Source organism: Phyllostomus hastatus, unplaced genomic scaffold (genome assembly GCF_019186645.2).
Source record: "Phyllostomus hastatus isolate PE091 unplaced genomic scaffold, TTU_PhHast_1.1 phas_contig_2, whole genome shotgun sequence".
NCBI classification, from domain to species: Eukaryota; Metazoa; Chordata; class Mammalia; order Chiroptera; family Phyllostomidae; genus Phyllostomus; species Phyllostomus hastatus.
The window spans coordinates 2,423,765-2,449,229 of record NW_025333718.1 but is presented as its reverse complement, the minus strand read 5'-3'; the positions used below and the strand labels follow the sequence as shown (position 1 = coordinate 2,449,229).

The following is a 25,465-nucleotide window of genomic DNA, read 5'->3' as shown; positions in this document are numbered from 1 at the left end:
AACATCATACACCATGATCAAGTGGAATTTATTCTGAGAATGCAAGGTTGGTACAATATTCTTAAATCAATGAATGGGATTCACCACATAAATAAAATGTAGGTAGGATAAAAACCACATGATCATATCAATAGATGTAAAAGAATCATTTGACAAAATCCAGCACCAGTTTCTGATAAAAAACTCTCAGCAAAGTGGGATTAGAGTGAACATACATAAACATTATAAGAACCATATGTAACAAGGACACTGCTAGCATCATTCTCAACAGGCAAAAACTACAAGTGTGCCCGTTAAGCCTGGCAACAAGACAGGGATGTTCCCTTTCACCTTTTTTTAAAAAAATTATTTTATTGTTGTTCAAGTACAGTTGCCTGCATTTACCCCCCAACACTTCCCACCCGCCCCCCAGCCCCACCTCTCTTATACAACGTAATACTAGAAATCCAAGACAGAGTATTGAGATAAGAAGAAGAAATAAAAGGCACTGAAACTGGAAAAGAAAGAAAGAAGTAAAACTGTCATTATTTGCAGTACATACAGAATCCCACAGACTCCACCAAGAAAGTGCTCAAGCTAATAAAGAAATCCAGCAAAGTAGCAGGATACAAAATTAATATCCAGAAATCACTTGCATTTTTATATGCCAATAATGAACTAACAAAAAGGGAAATTAAGAAAACAATCCTATTCACAATTGCTACAAAAAAGAATAAAATACCTAGGAATAAACCTAACCAAGGATGAAAAGACCTGTCTTTGCAAAATTATAAGACACTGAAGAAAAAAACTGAAGAAGATACAAATAAATGGAAGCACATACCATGTTTATGGATAAGAATCCATAACATCATTTAACATCATTAAAATGTCCATATTTCCCAAAGCAATTTATAGATTCAATGCAATTCAAATCAAGATTCCAATGACACATTTCACAGAACTAGGACAAATATTTCAAAAATGTATATGGAACCACAAATGACCCCACATAGCAACAGCGATCTTGAGAAAGAAGAACAAAGTTGGAGGAATCACACTACCTGACATCAAATATACTATGTTGCCACAGTAATCAAAACAGCATGGTACTGACATAAAAATAGACACCTAGATAAACAGAACAGAATAGAGAGCCCAGAAATAAACCCACACCTTGGCAGTCAATTTATATTCAACAGAGGAAGCAAGCACACATGATGGGCAAAAGACAGTTCATTCAAAAAACAGTGTTGGGAAAACTGGACAGATAAGTGCAGAAAAATGAAACTAGACCACCTTCTTACATCACACACAAGAATAAATTCAAAGTCAATCAAAGACTTAAATTTGGACCTGAAACCATAAAATTTGTAGAAGAAAAAAAAGGCGGATAAATCTCAAGACAATGCTCATAGCAATATTTTATCAGGCAAGGGAAAAAGAAAATATGAACAAACAAGACTACATCAAACTAAGATGTTTTTGTACAGCAAAGGAAATCATCAAGAAAATAAAAAGACAACCCACAGAATGGGAAACATATTCGTCAATATATCTCATAAGTGGTTCATACCTGAAATTTATAAAGAACTTACAAAACTCAACACCAAAAAACCCAAGAACCCAATTAAAAAATGGGCAAAGGACCTGAATAGGTGCTTCTCCATGGAGGACATACAAATGGTCAATAGACATATGAAAAGATGCTCAACATACTCATCAGGGAAATGCAAATTAAAACCACATTAAGATATCACCTCACATCTGTCAGAATGGCTATCAGCAAGTAATCGACAACACATACTGGCAAGGATGTGGAGAAAGGGGAACCCTTTTGCAGTATTTGTGGGGATGCGGATTGGTGTAGATACTATGGAAAGCAGTATGGAGATACCTTAAAAATTAAAAATGGATCTGCCTTCCAACCCAGTTATCCCACTTCTGGGTATATCTGAAAAAACCTAGAACACTAATTCAAACGAACATAAATACCCCTATGATGATTATTTATAATTATCAAGATTTGAAACAGACCAACTGTCCATCAGTAGATGAGTGGATAAAACAACTATCGGACATTTACACAATGGAATGCTGCTTGGCTGTAAAAAAGAAGAAAATTTTAGCCTTTGCAACAGTATGGACAGACCTGGAGAATATTATGCTAAGTGAAATAACCCAGTTAGAAAAAAGACAAATGCCATATGATTTCACCTGTATGTGGAATCTAGTGAACAAACTGAACAAACAAGGAAAATGGGGCCAGACTCATACCTGGAGAGCAGATGACAGCCGGGATGGAAGGAGATTAGATGGTGGAGGGATTGAGCAAAAAAGAAAAAGGACTCATGGACATGGACAACAGTGTAGTGACTGCTGGGAGAATAACAGGACTAAATGGTAATATAGAACTCATATAACTCAATAGTAAAAAAAAATTTTAATCAGATTTAAAAAGTGGGAAGAGGATCTGGATACATTTCCAAAAAAGATACACAGATGGCCAACAAGTACATGAAAAGTGAACAACATCACTATTCATCAGACAAGTGCAAATCAAAACTACAATGAGGTTATCACTTCACACTGTTACAATGGTTATCATATGAAAGACAAGAAATAACTACTGTTGTCAAGTATGCGGAGAAAAAGGAACCTTTGTGCACTGTTGGTAGAAATGTAAATTATTGTAGCCACCATGGAAAACAGTATGGAGGTTCCTCAAAAAATTAAAAATAGAACTACCATAGATTCAGTAATCCCACTTACAGGTACGTACCAAAGAAAACAAAAACAATAACATCAAAGAAATATATGCATCAACATGGTCATTGTAGCACTATTTATAAGAGCCAAGATACAGAAACAATGCAAATATCCATTGATGAATGAATGGATGAAGGAAATGTGGTACATATGCACACAATGGAATATTATTCAGCCATAAAAAGGAATTTTTCCCATTTGTGACATGAATGGCCCCGAGGCAGCATTATGCTAAGTGAAATAAATCATACAGAAAAATATAAATACCATATGATATCACTTATACATGGAATTTAAAAACAAAACCAAAACACGAAATCAAATTCATAGATTCATAGACACAGGGGACAGGCTGAAGGTTGCTACAGGGAGGGGGGTAGGATGAGTGAAATGGGTGAAGGTCAAAAAGTAGAAATTCCAGTTATAAAATAAATGTAATGATATATAATGTACAGCATGGAGACTATACTTGATAATACTTTATTACACAGAGGCATGGATACATAAAACAGATTGAGAGCTGTCAAAGGGTAGGGAGGAGAGGAGGAATGGATGAAAGAAGGTGAAGGGATTTGCCAAAGAACATATACAAGGTCTGTCTGGAAAAAATCCAGGCATTGTTAACATAATAAGAACTGTTTTCATGACAGTGATGTAACCTGGCAGCCAAGGAGAGTGAAATGGAATATGCATGTGTGAACAACACCGACCTCACTGTACTAGTCAGTGGGGTCAGTAGACACCACTGAAGGAGCATGTGCACTGTGTGGCTGTCGCAGTCAAAATGACTAAGCAAGTAGAGCAACGAATCTGCGTCAGATTTTGTGTTAAGCTAGAACGTTCCTCCGTGGAAACCATTCGGATGATTTGGAAGGTGTTCATGGATGATGAATTGAGTGCAGCATGGCACAAATGCTTCAAAGATGGCCGATCATCTATTGAAAGTAATCCACATTGTATAAGGCGTGGAACATGCAGAACACCTGAGAATGTTGAACATGTATGGACTGCAATCAACAAAGATTGGTCATTTACAGTGAGAGAACCAGAAGCCGATCTGGTGATTCCAAAAAATATTGTGCCCGAGATATGACACAGGTTCTTCACATGAAATGTGTCATAGCAAAATTCACTGCATGGCTCCCGCTATCAGAGCAGAGGGAATGTTGTGCTGCAGATGGTAATGACGCTGGGAGAACTGTGTGAGGTTCCACGGTGTCTTTGAAGAGGACTAAGGTGTCATTATCCTATGTACAGTGTTTCTTGTATCTTGTATCTTCTTCAACAAATGTCTCTATTTTTCATAGTACATGGTTCGATACTTTATGGACAGACCTCGAATGTATGTATATCCCATGGACACAGACAACAGTATGGTGATGGCCAGAGAAAGGGGGAGTAGGAGTTGGGAGAATGAAGGCAAAGGGCAGGAAGGATGGAGACATTTATAATAGTGTCAACAATAAAAATAAAGAAAAACATAATACTGTATTGCATATGTGAAAGTGCCTGAGAATAGGTAAAGTTCTCGTCACAAGAAAAAAAAATTTGTATAACTATGTATGGGGACAGATATTAACTATATTTATTGTGGTGATTATCTCCCAACATACACAAATATTGAATCATATTGCACAGCTGAAACTAATATGTTATATGCCAATTATATCTTAATTAGAAAAGAGAAAAAATATAAAGCAAATATGGCAATACAATAATTAAGCCTGGTTAATCAGTATATGGGGATTCATTTTTTCCATTTTTATATTTTAAAAGTTTCATAGTAAAAATTTTAAGCTAAAAATATGTCAACCAATGGGGATGAAAACAAGTATTACTTCCTTAAAGTCAGAACATAATACATTGGTACCAGTATAAGAACAGCAGGACATACAATGACAGGGCAACAGAAGGTCTGGAGCAAGATCCTAGGTTCACTGGATGCTTCTTTTTAAAAGACTTTTATTTATTTATTTGTACAGGGAGGGGAAAGGAAGAAGAAAGAGAGAGAGAGAAACAGCAATGTGTGGTTGCCTCGTGTGCACCCCGAACTGGGAACCTGGCCCACAACCCTGGCACATGCCCTGACTGGGAATTGAACCCACAACCCTTTGGTTTGCTGGCTGACACTCAATCCACTGAGCCACATGAGCCAGGGCTGAATCCTTTTTTAAATGAGGAGTCTAAGGATGTCACATCTGAGGAATATTGAATAACCTGTCCAAGATCACATAAAATAAAGGATATGTTAGATTTCGAAAGGAGGACGTGGGGAGAGAGAAGAGATTATCCTAGAGGAAGAAAGAGAAAATAGAACAAAGCAGTGGAATATTGGAAAGTTGACCCAGAGAACAATGGATAGCCTCATTTTGTGGAAACAGTGTGAGCAGAGATAGGGGGAGTTAGGGCACTTGAGGGCCACAATTTAAAGACCTGTCAATTCCAGGCTAAGGAATTCATATGACATGTGATAAAAAGACATTAAATCATTTCAACTCAGGATGGAGAAGGGTATAAGTCTGGCTACATCCAGTTGTGGAAGACAGTCCAGGTAGCAAGATGTGCCATGGGAGGAGACGGAAAGAGGACTCCAGAGTGGAGGTAGAATCTTCATGTTTTATCAGATATAAAGGATGCTAAGAATAAAAACAAAACCAATAAGAAAAGCATGGAGCACCTAAACAGAACAGTCTTTTGCATGTACCTAGCCAGATCATGTCCTAAACAAGGCACTTCAAACACTCAATACTTGCCAAATCACCACCCACATACTTTTCCCTGTCACTGTTCAATGAACTACTATATACAAACAAGAGAAACTATCCATTAAAACTACACAATTCCGCATAAATAAATCTAAAAACTAATGTTTAGTGAAAAATATAATTTGCATAGTAACACAAAATAGTATACACTATATAAACTCTAAAACGGCAGACACAATCACATGCACTCTTGAGAATACATGAATGTATTCAATGTAATAAAAGTATGAAGACATGCACAGATGTGATATCAAATTCAGAAAAGTGACTTCCTCAATAAAGGAAATTCTTCTAAACATAAAAGTGTACCAAGAGATTTCAACTATATTTATAATGTTTTATTTCTTAAGGTGAATATTTGGAGGGTCCTTTATTAAATTCTATATATTAATTTCTTTGAAAAGAAGGATGAAGATACAAGGCAAACATTCTCTAAGAGCATGTTTACAAGTCTACCGGTTTCAAAGCACTGTTTCTGCTATCCTGTGGCTCCTAAAGATGTTACATGCACAAAATTTTCAGAAAGTGAAATTTCAAAAGGGGGGCCATGGCTAATTCTCAGATACAAAATAACATTAACAAACCCAACGTGAAAGCCTAATTAGTCACTACTTCATACAATTTTAAAAACATATTTTATCACCTCTAAATAATGTTTAATAAAAACAGAAGACACAAAACACTACATTAGATGCAAAAGAATGAATCTGGATGTCTATCTCACACCATTTACAAAAATCAACTTGAAATGGATTAAGAATTTACATGAAAGACCTTAAACTTTAAAAATCCTAAAAGAAAACATAGGGGGAAAGCAACCTGATATCAGTCTTGGCAATAATTTTTTTGACTATAAAAACAAAAACACAAGCAACAAAAAGCAAAAATCAACAAGTGGAACATTAATCTAAAAAGCTTCTCTAAAGCAAAAGAAACAATCAACAAAATGAAAAGCCAACCTATAAAACAGGAGAAAATAGTTTCCAGACTATATATCTAATAAAAATTTGATATTCAAAATATATAAAGGACTCATACAACTCAACAGGAAAAAAAAAACCATAACCCAAAACTGAGTAAAAAATGGGAAGAGGATCTGAATAAACATTTTCCCAAAGAAAACAAATTGCTAAAAGTAACTGAAAAAGTGCTCAACATAACTAATCACCAGCAAAATGCAAATCAAAACCACAATGAGGTACCATCACCTTACAACTGATAAAATGGCTATTATCAAAAAGACAGGATAAGTGTTGGGAAGGATGTGGTGAAAAGGCCTGTTGGTGGGAATGTAAACTGGTGCAGCCACAAAGGAAAAAAAGTATGGAGGCTCCTCAAAAAATTGAAAATAGAGTCACTGTATGACACAGCAATCCCCCTTCTGGGTATGTATTTCAAGGAAATGAAATCACTATCTCAAAGAAATATCTGTGTTCCCTTGTTTACTGTACCATTATCTACAATATCCAAGACAGGAAAACAACTTAAGTGTCCACTGACAGAGAAATGGATAAAGGAAGTGTGACACAGACGCATCTTCAGCGCACTCTGCTCGCACCTTTGCCAGAACCCCGGCAAGTGAAGACGAACAGAGACACAAAGAGAAAACATGGATGTGAAAGAGAAACACTGATCACTTGCTTTTTGTATAAACCCCTTATCAAGGATTGAACCCACAACCTAGTTCTAGAAGCTCAAATTTTGAGATCAGGTTATGGGACAGATTGTTTATTCCTGAGCACCCTTTCCTTGTCTTGCAGAGAACAAGTAGTGGCAAGATGGTGGAGTGAATGGAAGGCACACTAACCTCCTCCCAGGACCTATCTGAAATTACAACTAAATTGTGGAGAAATTACCCAGAACAAACAACTAAACTATAATGAGAGAGAAGGCTTATAGCCCTGGACAGACAGAAGAACCGGCTTCAACACAGCCTGTCTGGGTTTCAGCAAAGTTGGGTGCAGAGTGGGCTGGAGATGCCTGAGGAAATACTGGGGACAGCGTGGAGAGAGCAGCCACAGGGAACTCAGTGCTGAGTCATTCCACAAACAGTGGCAGACTTTTCTCCTTCAAGGGGCAGCAGCCTGAGGGAAAACAACAGCCCCACTCGAACAGAGACTCTGCCCTGGTTATATGTTACTTAAGCCTGACTGCTGAGTACATGGAGACTAGATTAATAACTAAAGGATACAACCACAGATGTAAACCCTGGCAAAGGGGGAACAGAGTGGACTAGAGATGCTTGAGGAGAGACTAGGGAGAGAGGTTTGGGGGAGAGAACCGAGAGAGCAGCTGCCACGATACAGGTGCTGAGTTGTGTCCCATACTGCAGCAGCCATCCTGCTCAGGCAGACAGACCACTGCCCTAAAAGCAGCAGCAGTCTAAGGAGAAACAATATCCCCAACACCAGGAAGAATTCTACCCCGCCCTGTGGTGCTTAAGCCTGACTGCTGAGTGCAGAGCAACACCTGAAGAAGACAGCCAGGGACAGCAGATCCCTGAAAGTATCAAACAGGCTGCCTAAGGTCACACAGGGTCAACAACTGACATCAACAGAGGCAGATATGGAAAGAAAAAAAGAGTGGTAAATACTGAAGGCTACCGAGACAAAATCTACTGTAGTCTTCTCCATGATTATATCTTCTTTCCTGCATAGCTTTTTAACTTTCATGTCCAGCAAGTTTGTGCATAATAAGTCACTAGAATTAATACTATAGTTTATTTCTCTCCTTTATAATAACAGTCTTAATCTATTTACACCCTTATTAATACTAGTACATTTGCCATTGATACTGAGATTGTGGCGAGGGTGGGGGATATTTTTGTGGATCTCGGTTTATTCCCTAGGCTTTGTGGTTTTCTTCTGGCAGCATCTGCACAACAGCATACAACACATAGTGGGTGGAATGACCCTCAGACCCCATTTCTTTGGAGAGAAGGACCCACCAAAGAAAGACCCAACAACAATCAAAACCTAAATACATTGTAAGAGTCAACAGAAATGGCACCCCAAGAGCATCAAGCTCAGGAGATCAAGGAGACAGCACTACTGAATCTCACAGGTCTCCTACCATAGTTCACACCACAAACTTGGGGAGTCGGAACAGATCAATTTAAGAAGAGTCTAACAAGAAGAGTCTCACAAAAAATGGGAAGACAAAGAAGCAAACCCCAAATGAAAGGAATGGAGGAAGCCATAGAAAGAGTGCTAAATTAAACAGAGGCAAGTCAACTATCAGATACTGAATTCGAAGCAACGGTTATAAAGAAGCTCAATGAGCTCACTGAGAATTACCAAAAACTACAGGGAAACTATGATGGACTTACTGCAAACTATATCAGCATGAAAAAAAGAAATAAAAACTATCAACAAGGGCCAAGAGGAAATGAAGAATACAATTTCTGAATTGAAGAACAGAGTGCAAGGAATCAAAAGCAGGCTAGATGAAGCAGAGGATCGAATCAGTGACCTGCAGGACAAGGTAGAAAAAAACACCCAGAAAGAGCAAGAAAAGAAAGAGACTCAGAAAGAATAAAGAGGTGGTAAGGGAACTGCAAAACAACATGAAACGTAATAATATCCATATAATAGGGACACCAGAAAGAGAAGAACAACAACAACAGATAGAAACCTGTTTGGAAAAAGGAATGATAGCAAATTTCCCTAACTGGATGAGAGAAAAAGTCACACAAATTCAGAAAGCACAGAAGGTCCCCATCTAGAGGAACCTTAACAACCCAACTCCAACATAATTAAAATGGCAAAATTTCAAGACAAAGAAAGAATTGTAAAGGAAGCAAGGCAGAAACAGGAAGTAACATACAAAGGAGCCCCAATGAGGCTAGCAGCTGACCTTTTAATGGAAACACTGCAAGCCAGAAAGAAATGGCAAGAAATATTCCAAGTAATGAAAAGCAAAGACCTACAACCAAGACTACTCTACCCAGTAAGATTCTCAATTAAAATGGAAAGTCAAATAAGGAATTTCCCACACAAAACAAGGATGAAAGAATATACTTCCACCAAGCCAGCACTGTAAGATATGCTAAAGGGACTGTTTTAAGAAAAGAAAGAAAAAGAGTGAGAGAAGAGGAACACAAGTACAAAGGAAGTAAAATGACAATGAATTAAATACCTATCCATAATAACCTTAAATGTAACGGATAAAATGCTCCAATCTAAAGACATAGAGTAGCTGAATGAATAGGAAATCATGACACACACATAGGATGCCTACAAGAGACCCACCTCAAAACAAAAGACCTACACAGACTGAAAGTGAAGCACTGGAAACAAATATTCCAAGCAAAAGGACAGGGAAAAAAAGCCAGGGTAGCAATAATCAGATCAGACAAAACAGATGCCAAAACAAGGGCCATAAAAAAAGACCCAGAAGAACACACTTCATAATACTCAAGAGAAAAATCCATCAAGAAGACATAAACATTATAAATATATATGCACCCATAAGAGTACTGAAATATATAAGGAAAATCCTGGAGGAGGACTTCAAGAAAGGTATTGACAGCAACACTATTATAGTAGGCAATTTTAACACCCCACTGTCAAAAAGGGATTAATCTTCCAAGCAAAATATCAACAAAGAATTTCAGCATTCAACAATGTCCTAAACATAATCAGAAATGAAAGAGGAGAGTATACAACTGATACCACAAAAATACAAAGGGTTATAAGAAATCACTATGAACAACCATATGCCAAAAAATGTGAAAATCTAGGTGAAATGGAAAATTTCTAAAAACATATAATCTTCCAAAACTGAATGAAGAAGAAACAAAAAGCCTGAACAGATCAATAACAGCTGATGAATTTGAAGCAGTAATCAAAAAAAATTCACAGCACACAACAGTCCTAGACCGGACGGTCTCATGGGAGATTTTTACAAAGCATTTAACAAAGAGCTAACCCCCATCCTTCACACACGAGTCAAAAAATCCAAGAAGACAGAAGACTGGCAAACTCTTTTTATGAAGCCAGAATCATCCTAATCCCATATAAAAAACACAAGAAAGAAAGAAAACTTCAGGCCAATATCACTTATGAACACAGGCATGAAAATCCTCAATAAAATATTGGCAAACTACATCCAGCAACACACTAAAAACATCATATGCCATGATCAAGTGGGACTTATCCCAGGGATGTAAGGATGGTACAATATTCACAAATCATTAAACATAATACATCACATAAACAAAAGGAAAGACAAAAATCACATAATCATATCAATAGATGCAGAAAAAGCATTTGATAAGGTACAGCACCCATTTATGATAGAAACACTCAGCAAAGTGGGAATAGAGGGAGTATTCCTCAACTTAATGAAGGCCAACTACTATATACTACAGCCAACATCATACTCAATGGCAAAAACTAAAAGCTTTCCCACTAGGATCAGGAACAATGTAAGGATGTCTGCTTTCACCACTCCTATTCAACATAGTATTGGAAGTCCTAGCCACAGCAAGCAGAGAAGAAAAAGAAATAAAAGGTATCCAAATTGGGAAGGAAGAAGCAGAACTGTCATTGTTTGCAGATGACATGATAGTGTACATAGAAAATCCTATAGACTCCACCAAAAAAACTATTCGACCTAATAAATGAATTTGGCAAAAGAGCAGGATGCAAAGTCAATATTCAGAAACCAAGGGCATTTTTGTATACCAACACTGAAATATCAGAAACAGAAATCAGGAAAAAAAGATCCCATTTGATATAGCAACAAGAAAAATAAAGTACCTAGGAATAAACCTATCCAAGGATGTAAAAGACCTGTACTCAGAAAACTACACAACACTGAAGAAAGAAATTAAGGAAGACACAAATGGAAACATATACTGTGTTCAAGGATCAGAAGAATTAACATCATCAAAATGTCCATACTACCCTAAATAATTACAGATTCAACAGAATCCCTATTAAAGTACCAATGACGTATTTCACAGATGTAGAACAAACATTTCAAATATGTATATGGAACCATACATGATCTGAATATATGCAGCAATTTAGAGAAAGAGAAAAGTAGGAAGGATCACAATACCTGATATCAAACTGTATTACAAGACCATTATAATTAAAATAGCCTGATACTGGCATAAGAACAGACACATAGACCAATGGAACACAATACGGAGCCCAGAAATAAATTTATCTCTATGGTCGATTAATATTTGACAAAGGGGGCAACAGCCTAAAATGGAGTAAAAATAGTCTCTTCAACAAATGGTGTTGGGAGAGCTGGACAGCTACATGCAAAAAAATGAAACTTCACCACCAACTTGTAGAATCCAAAAACATGAAACTCTTAGAAATGGGGAATGGAATGGTGGCTGCCAAATGCTGAGGGATGGTGAAAATGGGAAATGTTGACATAAGAAAACTTCCAGGGATAAGATGATTAAATTTGGGGGATATAATGTATAGCATGGAGATTACAGTTCACAATACCATGCTGTACACTTGAAAGTTACTATGAGAGTAGAGTTGTAATGTTTTCACCATTAACAGCAAAATAGTAATTATGTGAGGTAATGGACAATACATGCAAGTCTTTAAATCACCACACTGTATACCTTAAAATTACACAATGTCATATCTATCAATTATATCTCAGTAAACCTGCAAAAATAAAACATTTAAAAAATATATACTATGAAGCACATTCAAAGGAAGATTATGCTGGAAAGTTAATGGGTATAAACTATAAAGGAAAAGGATTACTGTAAGATATAAGAAATAAGACTAGCAAAAACCGGTGAGAAGGGCTGGTTTTCAGAAACAATGATCTTAATACGTAAATAAAGACCTACTACAGTCTTTAAAAAATCTAGAAGTAAGCAGAAAAAATAAACAAGAAAAGAAAACCTGCCTACAGTATTAAGTTTCACTTATAAAATTTGGTACTTCACTAAAGATCAACACTTCTTTTATGAATGTCCAGGTTGGAGAAAAATAAACCTAAAAGTTATATACAACAGTGTTTATTTAATGTATATAAACACATCCTTTTGAAAAATTATTTGCATACACACTACTTATATAGTGAAGATGCTACACAACTAGTATGCTTAATTATGTTTATTCATCATATATGGGTGGGTGAATATTTTACAGCAGTACCTCCTGTGTCCTTTATATATATATATATTTTAAAAACTTTATTTTGAACAGAGGGGAATAGAGGGAGGAAGAGAGGGAGAGAAACATCAACATGTGGTTGCCTCTCACATGCCCCCCACTAGGGACCTGACCTGGCCGATAACCCAGGCATGTGTCCTGACTGGGAATCGAACCAGCGACGCTCCAGTTGAGCCACACCAGCCAGGGCCTATGCCCTTTATATCGATCAAAGGTGTCTTTTGTCATCTGGCTGCCCAAGTTAAAATCTCAATCCTCAGCTCCCTCTTTTTCACCAACTCACTCACCAAAACCAACAGGTTTAATGCATGAAATGTCAATTCCATTCTTCTCTTCATTTACATACATATACCCTTAAGGCCCTTGATATATTCACCCTGCATAACCAGCTGAGGTCCTGATCCTCACACTCTCCCTTCCACAAGAGGCCTGAGGGTGCAGAGGTCGAGCCTGGGCTTACTGTCATCAGGCTTGAATTCAGACTTCAGCTTTGGTACTTAACTAGTTTGTTGTTGTTTTTTTAATTTCTAAAAAGGGGATAGTTATACCCATATTCCACAGAGCTACAATTAAAATTACAATTTTAATTAACATCAGCTTAATGAAGGTAAAGTGGCACAGAGTAAGTGTTCAATAAAAAATATCACCATTATTATCAATATTTCTCCTTTTCCTCACTGCTGTCAAAATTTTTTAAATGCAAATCTGATCATGTCTCAGTTTTAAAAGACTCAAATGATGCCTGTTTTATATAGGATAAAACTCATCTGAGACATAACCCTTCACAACCTGCTTACCTGTCTGGCCTCATTTCCAGTCATTTTCTCCTTTCAAGAGTAAATCCCCTTCACCAACCACCACTTCCCAAACTTAGCATACTCCTTTGTATCATGGTTCTGCTGTTCCTTTACCTGTGATGAACTTGCAGCTCTTTCCTCATATCGGGTTCCTCATCAAGTCCAGATTCCCATACCATTCCCACTTTGTGGAGCCTTCCAGAGCTCTCCAAGGAAATGGCGGAAGCTGTCCTCTCTTCTGGGCTCCTACTGAACTTCAGATATATCTACCATGTTACACCAGCCATACTGTAATGTTCACATGTTGGTCTATCTCCCTCACTGAAAATGAGAGTTACTTAGAGCCTACAAATAGTAGGTACACAAGAAATGTTTGTTAAGTGATTTAAGGTTCAGAAACATGAGAGTATTTATAGATTAAAAAGATATATATCACAAAAGTGTGATAGTTTTTCTTACTAATGTATACATACATATATTTATAAACATGCACATATACTGAAGTCTACCCCCAAAAGTGCTTGGTTCACAGTGATACAGAGTTTGCTGAATATTAAAGAAGGTAGTTGGTTTCCTATAAAGGGTTCTTTTCTTGGTGAATTTCTAAAAGCTTAGAAGTTGGACCTTCAGTTTCTAAACCTCAGCAATTTAATTTTGACAGTATATCAAAAATGGATCCATCTCAGTTCTCATTAACCAAGTTTTAGAGTGAATGTGTAAAACCAGAACTGAACTGGTTAACTGCCTTGCAAAGTGAAAATTTGGTTTCCATAAGTAGCATGTTCTCTCCCTAGGTTTAGACCAAATGAAAACTCAGATAATTAGAATGTTGTTTCATGTGCATCAATTACAAAAAGGGATTTATACCATATGAATATTGAGTGCCATCAGACTAAGACAGGCAGATGTGCTGCCCTCTACAATGGCCTGCATTTGGCAATGTAGACATGATCCTCAAGTCAGAGGGCCATGGCTACCTCACTTGGTGTCTTGGCTGCACCAGGCTCCTGAGGTCTCCTTCTGGCTTTTCTGCTGTTCTATTACATGATGTGATCACCAGCAAGTCTCCCACAATCCTTAATTTCTCTTGTAAATCAAAGACAGCATATGTTTGTTTACCTCACAATCTTTTTGTAAGGATTAAATGGGGTATTAATTAGAAACAAACAAGGAAAGATAATAAAGTACTATAACAATATTAGTCAATGAATGGTGTGGCCTTAATATACTACTACTAGGTAACAAAGAAGACAAAGGAGTATAATCTGTTAGTGTATCTGCAGCAGAAAGCCAAGACCCCTGATACAATTCCTTAAGCATGTGTTATAAAGTGCTACTGCAAGCATATGCCAGAAGATCATTCCTTGTCTCTATACTTTGCTCTGAGGAAACTATTCCAGCAGGCACCTCCCTCCCCCACCATCCATGAACACCTAAGGTTGGCCAAACCACCAGCCCTTGTTTGACATCTTGCTATAGTTAGAAACTTTTCTTGAATTAAAACACTGGGAAAAATTATCACCTTGCTTAACAGAGTTAAAAAATGAGGCTTTAACCTCTTTCATAATTTCAATGAGGATTTTTGAAGAAATATAAAAATATATCCTAAAATTTATATGGAATTTCAAGGGACCCTAAAAAGCCAAAACCATCTTGAAAAAAGACAAAAGTTGGAAGTCTCATACATCCTGACTTCAAAACTTACTATAAAGTTCTCATAATCAAAACAGTGCTGGTACTGGCATAAGACAGGCACACAGACCAATGGAACTGAATTGAGATCCTAAAAATAAACCCACACAAATATAGTCAAACGATTTCAACAAATGTGCAAAGACTCAATAAGGAAAGGCTAGTCTTTTCCACAAATGGTAGTGGGAAAATGTAGTATATCCACATGCAAAGTATAGATTTGGACTCCTACCTCATGCCATATACAGAAATTAACTCCAAATAGGTAAAATAAACTAAATAGGAAACACAGGAAAAAAAGCTGCATGATACTGGACTGAGCAACAATTTCTTGGATATGATAACAAAAGCAAAGTCAACAAAAGTAAAAACAGACAAATGAGATGACATCAACATTAAAAACTTTTGTGCACCAAAGCACACAATCCACAGTGTCAAAAGACAACCCATGGTATGTGAGAAAAAATATCTGCAACTCATATATGAGATAAGGAGTTAATAACCACAATCTGTAAATAACAAAACAAAACAAAAACTTGTACAATTCAGCAACAAAAACCCCAACCAAATTAAAAAATAGACCAAATACCTGAATAGATTTTACTCCAAAGAAGATATAAAAAAGGTAATATGTACATGAAAAGATGTTCAACATCATCAAATCATTAGAGAAATGCAAATCAAAACCACGAGATACCACTTCACACCCATTAGGGTGGTTACTATTAAAAAAAGAAAGAGAAGAAAAGAACAAAGGTTGGGTTTGTTGAGAAACTGAAACCCTTGTGCACTGTTGGCGGGAATATAAAATGGTCAGTCACTACACCAAAAAAAACATACAAACCTTTGCCCAGTTAAAAAATGGGCACAGGACCTTAATAGACACTTCTCCAAAGAGAACATACAGATAGCCAATAGACATAAGAAAAGATGCTCAACATCAGTAATCATCAGAGAAATGCAAATCAAAACCACAATGAGATATTGCATCACACCTGTTAGAATGGCTATCATCAATAAATCAACAAACAAGTGCTGGCCAGGATGTGGAGACAGGGGAACGCTCAGATGCTGTTGGAGGGAATGTGGACTAGTGCAGCCACTGTGGAAAGCAGTATGGAGTTACCCGAAAAAAAATTTAAAATGTAACTATCTTATGATGCAGTAATTGCAATTCTAGGAATTTACCCAAAGAAACCCAAAACACTAATTTGAAAGAATATATACACTCCTATGTTCACTGCAGCATTATTTACAATAGCCAAGATTTGGAAGCAGCCCAAGTATCCATCAGTAGATGAATGTATAAAACAGCTATGATATATTTACACAGTAGAATACTACTCAGCCATAAAAAAGAAGAAAATTTCACCCTTTGCGACAGCATGGATAATCTGAGAACACTGTGCTAAGTGAAATTAGCCAGTCAGAAAAAGACAAGTAAAACTGAACTACCAAGCAAAATAGAGACAGACTCATAGATACAGAGCAGGCTGACAGCTCTGGGGGATGGAGGGACTGAGCAAAAAATAAAAAAGAACTTATGGACAGGGACAACAGAGTGGTGATTGCAGAGAGGATGGAGGGTGGGTGGATGTGGAAGAGGCTATATGGGAATAAATGGTAATGGAAAAATACAATAAAAATAAACTACTCAAAACAATAAAATAAAATGGGGCAGTCATGATGAAAAACAATATAGCAGTACTCAGAAAATAAAAAAAAATTGAGTTACCATATGACCCAGTAATTCTACTTCTGGGTATACATCTAAAAGAATTGAAAACAGCAAGAGATTTTTTTTCTACATCCATATTTATAGCAGTATTATTTATAATAGCCAAAAGGTGGAAGCAACCCAATTGTTTGTCAACATCAACAAACATACAAAGAAATGTTATTCAGCCCTAAGAAGAATGGCAATTCTGGCACAGCTACAACATGGATGAACCTTAAGGGCATTATGCTCAGTGAAATAAGCCAGTCATAAGATGACAAATACTGTGTAATTCCATATGAGGTATCCGGAGTAGTCAAATACATAGAGACAGAAAGTAGAACAGGAGCTGGGAAGAGGGAGAAATGGGAAGTTAAAGTTTAATGGGTACAGAGTTTGGTAGATGGTAGCACAACAATGTGAATGTCCTTAATACCAATGAACTACAAACACTTAAAAATTTATTTCACCACAATTTACTTAAAAAATGAAACTCCGAGTTGCAAAGTGAGGATAATTACAAAAGGTTCTAATTCTAATCCGTTTCATTTTTCAGATCAAGAAACAATTAAAGTCCCATGAGGAAAAGAGATAAGAATAGGATCCAGGTATACTAATTCCTAGTATAGCTTACTATAAAAAATGAACTACAAAAACTAAGTATAATAAGAAAAGACTGAAAGACAGAAGCTAAATGGGACAAAGATAACAAAGTGGGAAGAATCACAGGTGGAAAAAGGATGAGGGGAAAACTCCAAGAACACTGTTAAATAATTTCTGTGTTGATGCTGGAATAGAAGTCTGAAGCTATCAATTTATCTTGTTCCGGGTAGTTCTGAGGTCTGTGGAAATTCCCATATAAGGTAATTGGTTCTTCAAGCTGACATTACAGTTCCCCGTCTATGAAAGAACCAGGCATTTAGAAGATTCTTTGGCAATGACATTCACATATATTAAAGGCTGTGGTTTCCATTCTTAATGGTTAGTAGATGTGCCAAGATATTTCATCCCCTGCCCAAATATGGTCTAGCATCTAGCAGTCAACACCACACAGTTTTCCTGTGGTCATTACTGGTGGTGGTGATAGGTCAGTATGAATTTACTGCTCTCCATAAATGGCCCTTCAGTTAGTAATGTCGTTACAGGATATGGTAATGTTTTCATTTTCTTTTAAAGAGCACTCCTGCCTTTTATGTATGGTACCTTTCTTCCATAGAGTTTTCCATTTTAGGTGAAGCTGTTCTCTTGTCCCACTACAATTCCTCCAACTGTTTCAAAGCAGAGCCTCTACCTTTTCTAGGATGAGTATCACTACCTTTTCCTTAGATCTTTGCAGTCCAACTTGGTAGTCACTAGCCACATATACCAACTTGAGATGTGGCTAATCCAAATTGAGATATAATTTAAGTATAAATATACATGGGATTTCAAATAGTTCAAAAAATGCAAAACACCTCAATTTTTAATGTTATTACATGATATGTATATAGTTTGGGCATGATAATAGTTCAGCATATGGAGTTAAATAAAATATACTATGAAAATTAATTTCATCTGTTTCTTTTTGAATGTGGTTATTAGAAAATTTTAAACTACACATATGATGCAGCTCATATTACATGTTTATTGAGAACACCATTCTAAATAATGTAAATAAGCCCCATTTATTGAATAAAAACATGTAGCCCAGAGGGTATTTTGAGGAGGGGGCACTGGAAAAGCAGACAAATACTGTCCAAACTAAGGGGAAAAGGAATCCTTGAATACTTCATTTCTAATTGTGCAGCTCAGGGGAGTGCACCCTGGACTAGAAGCCTGGCTCCATCTCTCATTAGCCAGGACACACTTCCTCACCCACAGGTTAGTTTCTTCAAATACAATGTGGGCATTATAAGGCTGTATCACAGCTGTCAAGGACTAAAAACAGACGGAAAACATTTCAGTATTTAGCAACAAGTACACTTTCAACAAATGTTCCTCCTCTTTCTTTAAAAAAAATTTATTTGACGCTATTACAGATATTTCCCATTTTTCCCTCTCTTTTTCTTTTTTTTCTTTCTTTTAAGGTCTTAGGAATGTTGTATACACAGGATTCAGGAGTTGATTTAGTCATCTTAGGGTTAGTCATGGACAGTCTGGATTCCAATTGTCTTTTTTCCTTTCTCTCCACTCTAATTACTTCCACAAAAGTTACCATTATATGGTGATGGTATGTGGGGAGGCTTCTAGGCAAAACCTATTCTTTCCCACAGGTATTATCTATTCCTGTCTGTCTGTCATATTCTTCCCATCTCCTTTCTGCTGACCCATGTATTAGCAAATCATTAAAATTAGCTTCAAAATTCTGACCGGTGCTCATTTTCTCCTCAGTATTGTTATTTATAGCTAATTGCTACTGCCTAAATTTAAATATAACTTTTGTTATAATTTTAGGTATTTCATGTGTGTACACTTCATTCTCCTAAGATACACACACACAAAAAATCCTTTATTTCCTCTAGTGTCTCCTCAGATATATTATGAATAAAGACCTTTATAACAGTCTTAGAAATAAGTAAAGTAAAACTGAATGATGACTAGGCCACTCAGGAATACAGGGAATGAAAAGGAACTTCTTTGACTAAGAAATCATATCTGACTTGCAGCTGCGGTTTCTTTCTGGCTGGTTTGTCTGTGGAAAATTCACTTTCATGATTTCCTGCCAACTACTGCTAGCAGTGTGCCTGGCTGACAACCCTGAATATTGAATTCCTTCCTTGGATGATACTATTTTCTTATTTTCCAACCAACTTTCCCCAAATATGTGCCATTATTTATTATAAATGCTAACCCTTCTGAAAGTCTAGTTTCAGTAAGTGTTCTGTGCATCAATGTAATCTAGCCTATGGATCACAGGCTACCTCTAGGACCCTTACCACAAGGAGAACAACACCTCTCCTTGTTCAGGGAGGTGGGAATAGAAAGGAAGTACTCCTGCCAATTTCCTCCTTGACATCCCTTTGAAAAAGAGGGAAAATGGTGAGAAAATCAGAGGGTTAGGTAAAAAAGACTTAGTAAAGAAAAGATCAGAGAGAGGGAAGAAGATTTAAGAATAAAAACAGCAACGGAAAGAGAAGGCCTTTGCAGTAGTAGTCAGGCAGCGGGAAGCCTCAAAGAGGTTCACATTTGTTTGGAAGTGGAAAAAACACCCTGAGATTATCAGGTACTAAAGAGAATTTGGTTTCTTCCAACCCTGAGTTATAGTAGTTCTGGTTCTTCTTATTTTTTAAAAATCTTCATCTGAGGATGTTCACTGATTTTCAAAAGAGAGGAAGGAAGAAAGTGAGATAGAGAGAAAGAGGCAGGGAGAGAGAGGTGGGGGGGGGCAGAGGGAGAGGGAGAGACAGAAAGACAGACACACATGGAAGGAAACATTGATGTGAAAGAGAAACATCAACAGGTTGCCTCCCATCCACACGATGTCTGGGAGTGGAACCTGCAACCTAGGTATATGCCCTAATGAAGAATCAAACCTGTAACCTTTTGGTGTGCAGGATGATACTCCAACCAACTGAGCCACCTGACCAAAGCTAGTAGTTCTGGTCTTTAAGAAGATATGCATGAATGGTACAGAGTAAAACAAAAAACAAAGGTAGGAAAAACAGTTTGTTGGTCCCTCAAAAAACTAAAAATTACCATATGACTCAGTAATTCCACTTCTAGGTATATATTCCAAAGAATTGAAAGTGAGGACTCAAACACATACTTTTACACAATACCCAACAGTGGAAACACCCAAGTGTCCTTGAACAGAAGGGTAACAAAGCGTGACATATACCATGGAATTGTATTTGTTCATAAAAAGGAAAGAAGTTCTGATACATGCTATAATGTGAATGAACCTCAAAAACATTATGCTAAGTGAAAAAAGCTAGACACAGGTCATATGTTGTATGATCCTACTTATACACTTAAAGTAGTTAAAAGGGCAATTTTACAGTACATGTATTTTACCACAATAAGAAACAGGGGGGAAAGGAACATTTGGTAACCACCTAGATTCCACCAAATATCAAGCTAGGATCCTTTTACATATATTATTGCAATTAATCCTCACTACTAACAGACCACACATCACTGACATTTACAGATAAGAAATCTGTGGCTCAGCTGTTAAATAATTTGTTCAGAATCACGCAAGTAGCAGAAAATTTGAACCCAAGCCTGGTAGCTCTAAGACCGATGGTCTTTTAAACTATATCCAAGTGTTTCAAAGACAAACAGGCTCAAAGAATAAACAAACAAGTGACAAAGGCAGATTTTCCTTATAGATCTGAAACTTAAATTAGTGAGAAGAAAGACTATGAACATCTAAATTCAAAGAGCTAAGTATTCCAACACTTTCCCAGGCTACAAATAAACATCTTTGCAATAGCAGGCTTCCTTTTAAAATAGTTTTTAAGCCCTATGAATGTCTTACTAAGGGAATATCTCCCTCTTCTCTCATCACCACACCCAGAATATTCAGTAAAACTTATTTTTCAATTTTTCATTTTATATATATATCCTATCCCAAACTTTCATCTGGGGTATTAAGAGTATCTATCCCACCCCCACCAATACCATCATATATTTGTAGCAATGCCTCATATATAAAATATTTTCCTATACATCACATCATTTAATTCAATCAACCACTTTGTAGGACATCAACTACTCCATTCTCTAGATTGATAAACTAAGCCCCAGAAATGACACACTAACTCAGAGCTAAAATCCAAGCTAGTATATAGGCAATTATACATATATGTACATCCAATACACATCTTTCTTCTAAGAATGAATGGATTAGTCAATACATTAGTAAGAACTTTTAGGTAAGACCCAATTCAAAATCACTGTAAGTCCTCTGCATTAAAAAAAAAAATAAAACTAAAAACAATTTTAAAACATTTATTGACATATAGTTAACACAAATTCAAGTTCCTTTAAAGGCTTTTTTTTTTTTCTCTCTCTAGATATTCTTGGAACTGTTGACATCAAGAAATTGTCAATGGGACTAAGTCTCCATTCCACTTTTCTGATATGGCTAAGGTTCAAGCCCCCAACGCATCACTTTGTTAAGATTTCATTTGCATAATGTTTTCATATCTGGTCCCACCACCATTTCTCAGTAATCTTTGTATCCTCAGAACCTAGCACAGTGCTTAGCAAGGAGCAAACAAGTCAAATGTCAACTGAATGAAGCAACTGTTGACAAAGGCTTTAATATGGTACTGCAATCTCCACTCTCTGGTCCTTCCAGTCCATCCTCTACACAGCAGTGTTATTTATTATCACTTCACTGCAAAATGGCTCCAAAAACTTTTATGGCATTCAAGACCAGTACTCCAAGTATATCCTATAACTCATCTCTCAAACACATCTTACATCCTATAGCACATTAGATGCCTTTTGAATTTTTCACTCATTCAACACCCATTTATTGGGTACTTGGTGCTCTAGGCTTGGGAGAGACAGAGGGAACAATGAAGACAAAGTCCCTGCCTTCAAGAATCTTAACAGTCTAGTGAGAAAGGGCAGAAAAAAGGAGCATCTGAAATACAGGCTGAGGGCAGGGTACAAATCAAGTATGCCCTGTAGACCAGAATAAGGACTCTAGGTTTCATTCTTGGTGAAATGAAATAAAACCAACGTATAAACCTTTGCTCAATCTGTCGCCAACACAATGTAGAACACTCCTTCCCATCATTTTTAAAAACTGAAATGTACTCTTCCTTCAAAATCCAACTCAAAATCACTAAATGTTGCCATCCCTGAGAATTATAGGCGTTCCTTTCATTTATTCCCCCAAACTTGACAGTATTCACCTTTTTATTGATTTGAAAGCCCAAATTAAAGCGATAATCCTCTTAACATTTTATTTCTTGTTCCTGAAGAAAAACCCCCAAAACTCTTCCCCTAATCACTGTAACTGTTCCATAATTCATGATTATGTGTTTATATATAAAACATATAAAATATACAATATATATAAAATCAGAGCCTTCCTTATGCATCACCACATTCTGTATCACAAGTATATCACTCTCAAGCTTATCATGTTTTTGGACATTAACTATAAATAAATACATTGTTTTCATAAATACACTAAATGTCTAAGGAAATTCACTATGTATAGCAAATCATGTGTAAGGCAAACAATCCTGTTGGGGTGGATAATCATTTCTTTATAAATGTTTTACATATGTAGATTTGGTGCACTAAGCCTGGTTTTTAAACAAAGTTATAGGTTAATAAATAAGAGAAACTTCTCAACTAGTTGCTTTTTTCCCACCATGGCAAGACAAAAGTTCACTAACCGTAGTGTGGAACAGTATATGACCGTTTGTTTTAAGACTGTAGGCAGAATTTAGGTTAAAAAGATTTAATGTAATAAAATACCAAAAAACCTTACTAAGGTCTTTTATAGTGTAAGTTCTGCAGGACCATTATTTGTATGTCACTAAATATTATCAAGATTGTTAATGTTTTCTTGCAAGCACAGGATTATAATCTCTCTTCCACACCCAATTTTTGCTTTGAAACCAATAAAAGATGAAGTTGTTTTTACACATGTTCAATAATTAAATGTATGTCCACAGGAAGCAAGACCCACAACCATTACTCTCTGCAGCAGGGAGGAGAAAAATTTTAATGAGCATGGCCAGAAGCTACTGCAGCTTACCCAAGAAACTTTCTGTTATTGTATATGCTAGTTTAGACAGTATCTTAGATTTGCTTTTCAATAACTGAGAAAGACAGTTCAAAGGGAAAACAAATCTAGAACTACAGTAATCAGCATTTGGCTTTTCTAGGCCATCATGTCCATTTCTCCTCTCAAACTTCTACTCCTCCATTTCAATCACTTTGCACACACGGCCCTACCCCAGCAAAAGCAAGCTGATATTCCAAACACTCACCTGATATGCTTCCATGCTCCCTTCCTCTTAACTGAAGGAAAAAGAATCTCCTTTCTGTTATTTCAGCTCCTGTTTTCACTCATTTATTAGGACTTGAGAAACCAGTTTCACATCATAGTGAATTATCTTTAAAAGCTTCTGCTTCCTATTCTGTATAGTACTTTCTCATCTTAACTTTGCATTTGTTCCCCTGAACTATATTTAACCCAATGAAACCAAGCTGAGGTTTTCCTCTGCATTCAGTAAAATCATGTGACATGGTGTTTTACATGATAACCCCACAATTCTGAAGCAATAATACAACCACCACTAAATGTCGTAACTCACATCCTGTTGAGTTATTTTATACACTTTACTAAGTTAAGAAATTCATCCATAAACTTATTGAAAGCATGTGTAATATACAAAAAAATACTTAGAAAAATAAACAATAACCAATCAGCATAGAAAGAGGTGAATTTTCATAAACAGATAGCCTCCACCAGTTTAGATCTTGAAATTACCTACATGTTTGAATTAGCAGAGCTTCTTTTAGTCTCCTCTGAGTGCTTTACAACTTCAGTGTCAAGCAGTCTTTATTTTACCTTCCTGATAGCAAAACCCAGTTTAAACACTGGCAGGCCAAGCTCTCTCTGTCTGAGGAGTGCAAACAGTTCCTTCTGTCTCAGATATCCTTGACAAACCCAGTGCAGAGAGTGAGCAAGGACAATGCTGCTGAGGTCTCATACATCTGACTGAACCACCACCAACTCCTCAGCACCAAGTTTCCACTGAAGAATAATAGGGAATCTTTGGTTGAGATGGAGGAACTTGGGAACAATCAATGTTGCCTTCCTTTTCTATGTACGGAGACTTCTTTGCTCTGACTTACTCAAGAATACTACAAAAAAGTTCCTTAAGCAATTACTTTATTATATTGCAGTCATTTTCAGGATGATAACAGCATTTCTAGTATATAGGACCTGAGGTTAACCTTTAAAAACAAGAAAATAACTCAATACCTTTGCTTGTTATACCAACACCAGAGACTGGGTACCAGCAGCATTTAGAGACTGTGACAGTGGAAGAGTAGAACTGAAAGGCACTTGGGAGGCCACCTATTTTACAAGGAGGGGATTTAGTGCCTGAACAGATGAAAGAGCTCATCTAAGACAAGCAAAAGGCAGAGTGAGTTCTAAAACTCAAGGCTCTATCCAGCACTCCAAAGCAGGGACATACCTGACAGAATTCACTTTCGTGTTGCTATAAAACCAAACCTTCACAGAGTTGCACATCCTACTCACCCAGTGCTGGGGGAGAAAGGCCACTGAGCCATATGCCTACAGTGACAGCCACTAGACCCTTGTCTGCTGTAGGGAGCCTCACAGCAATGTGGACTAGGTGCATACCAAGAAAACATCAAAGCTGGACACAGGAGATTTCCAATTCCGTGAAGATCTCAGACAAATTAAAGAATGCAAATAAATACATTCTAAATAGTTACAACCTGGAAGATTACTTCCCTAGAGTCTTATTGTCAGATGCTTATCAACAAATTTATCTCTGATATTTCAATTCATAAAGAACAAAACTCACTTTTCCACTCAACTCTCCTTGGTGGAGAAGATGGATATAAAAGAGGAAAAAGCAACATAGCTGAGGG

The 25,465-nt window shown here is 36.8% G+C and overlaps 1 protein-coding gene across 2 annotated transcripts in view; it reads right to left on the bottom strand.

Moving 5' to 3' along the window:
* Positions 1-25,465, bottom strand: part of LIMS1 (LIM zinc finger domain containing 1) — a 183,964-nt gene that overhangs the window by 115,865 nt on the left and 42,634 nt on the right. The window contains exon 1 of one of the 2 annotated variants that reach the window (XM_045835210.1): positions 23,824-23,999. The exons of the other annotated variant lie outside the window; for it this stretch is intronic. The gene's annotated coding sequence lies outside the window, so the exon portion shown is untranslated. Of the gene's footprint in view, positions 1-23,823; positions 24,000-25,465 lie in introns of those variants that run through there. 2 annotated transcript variants of the gene reach the window in all.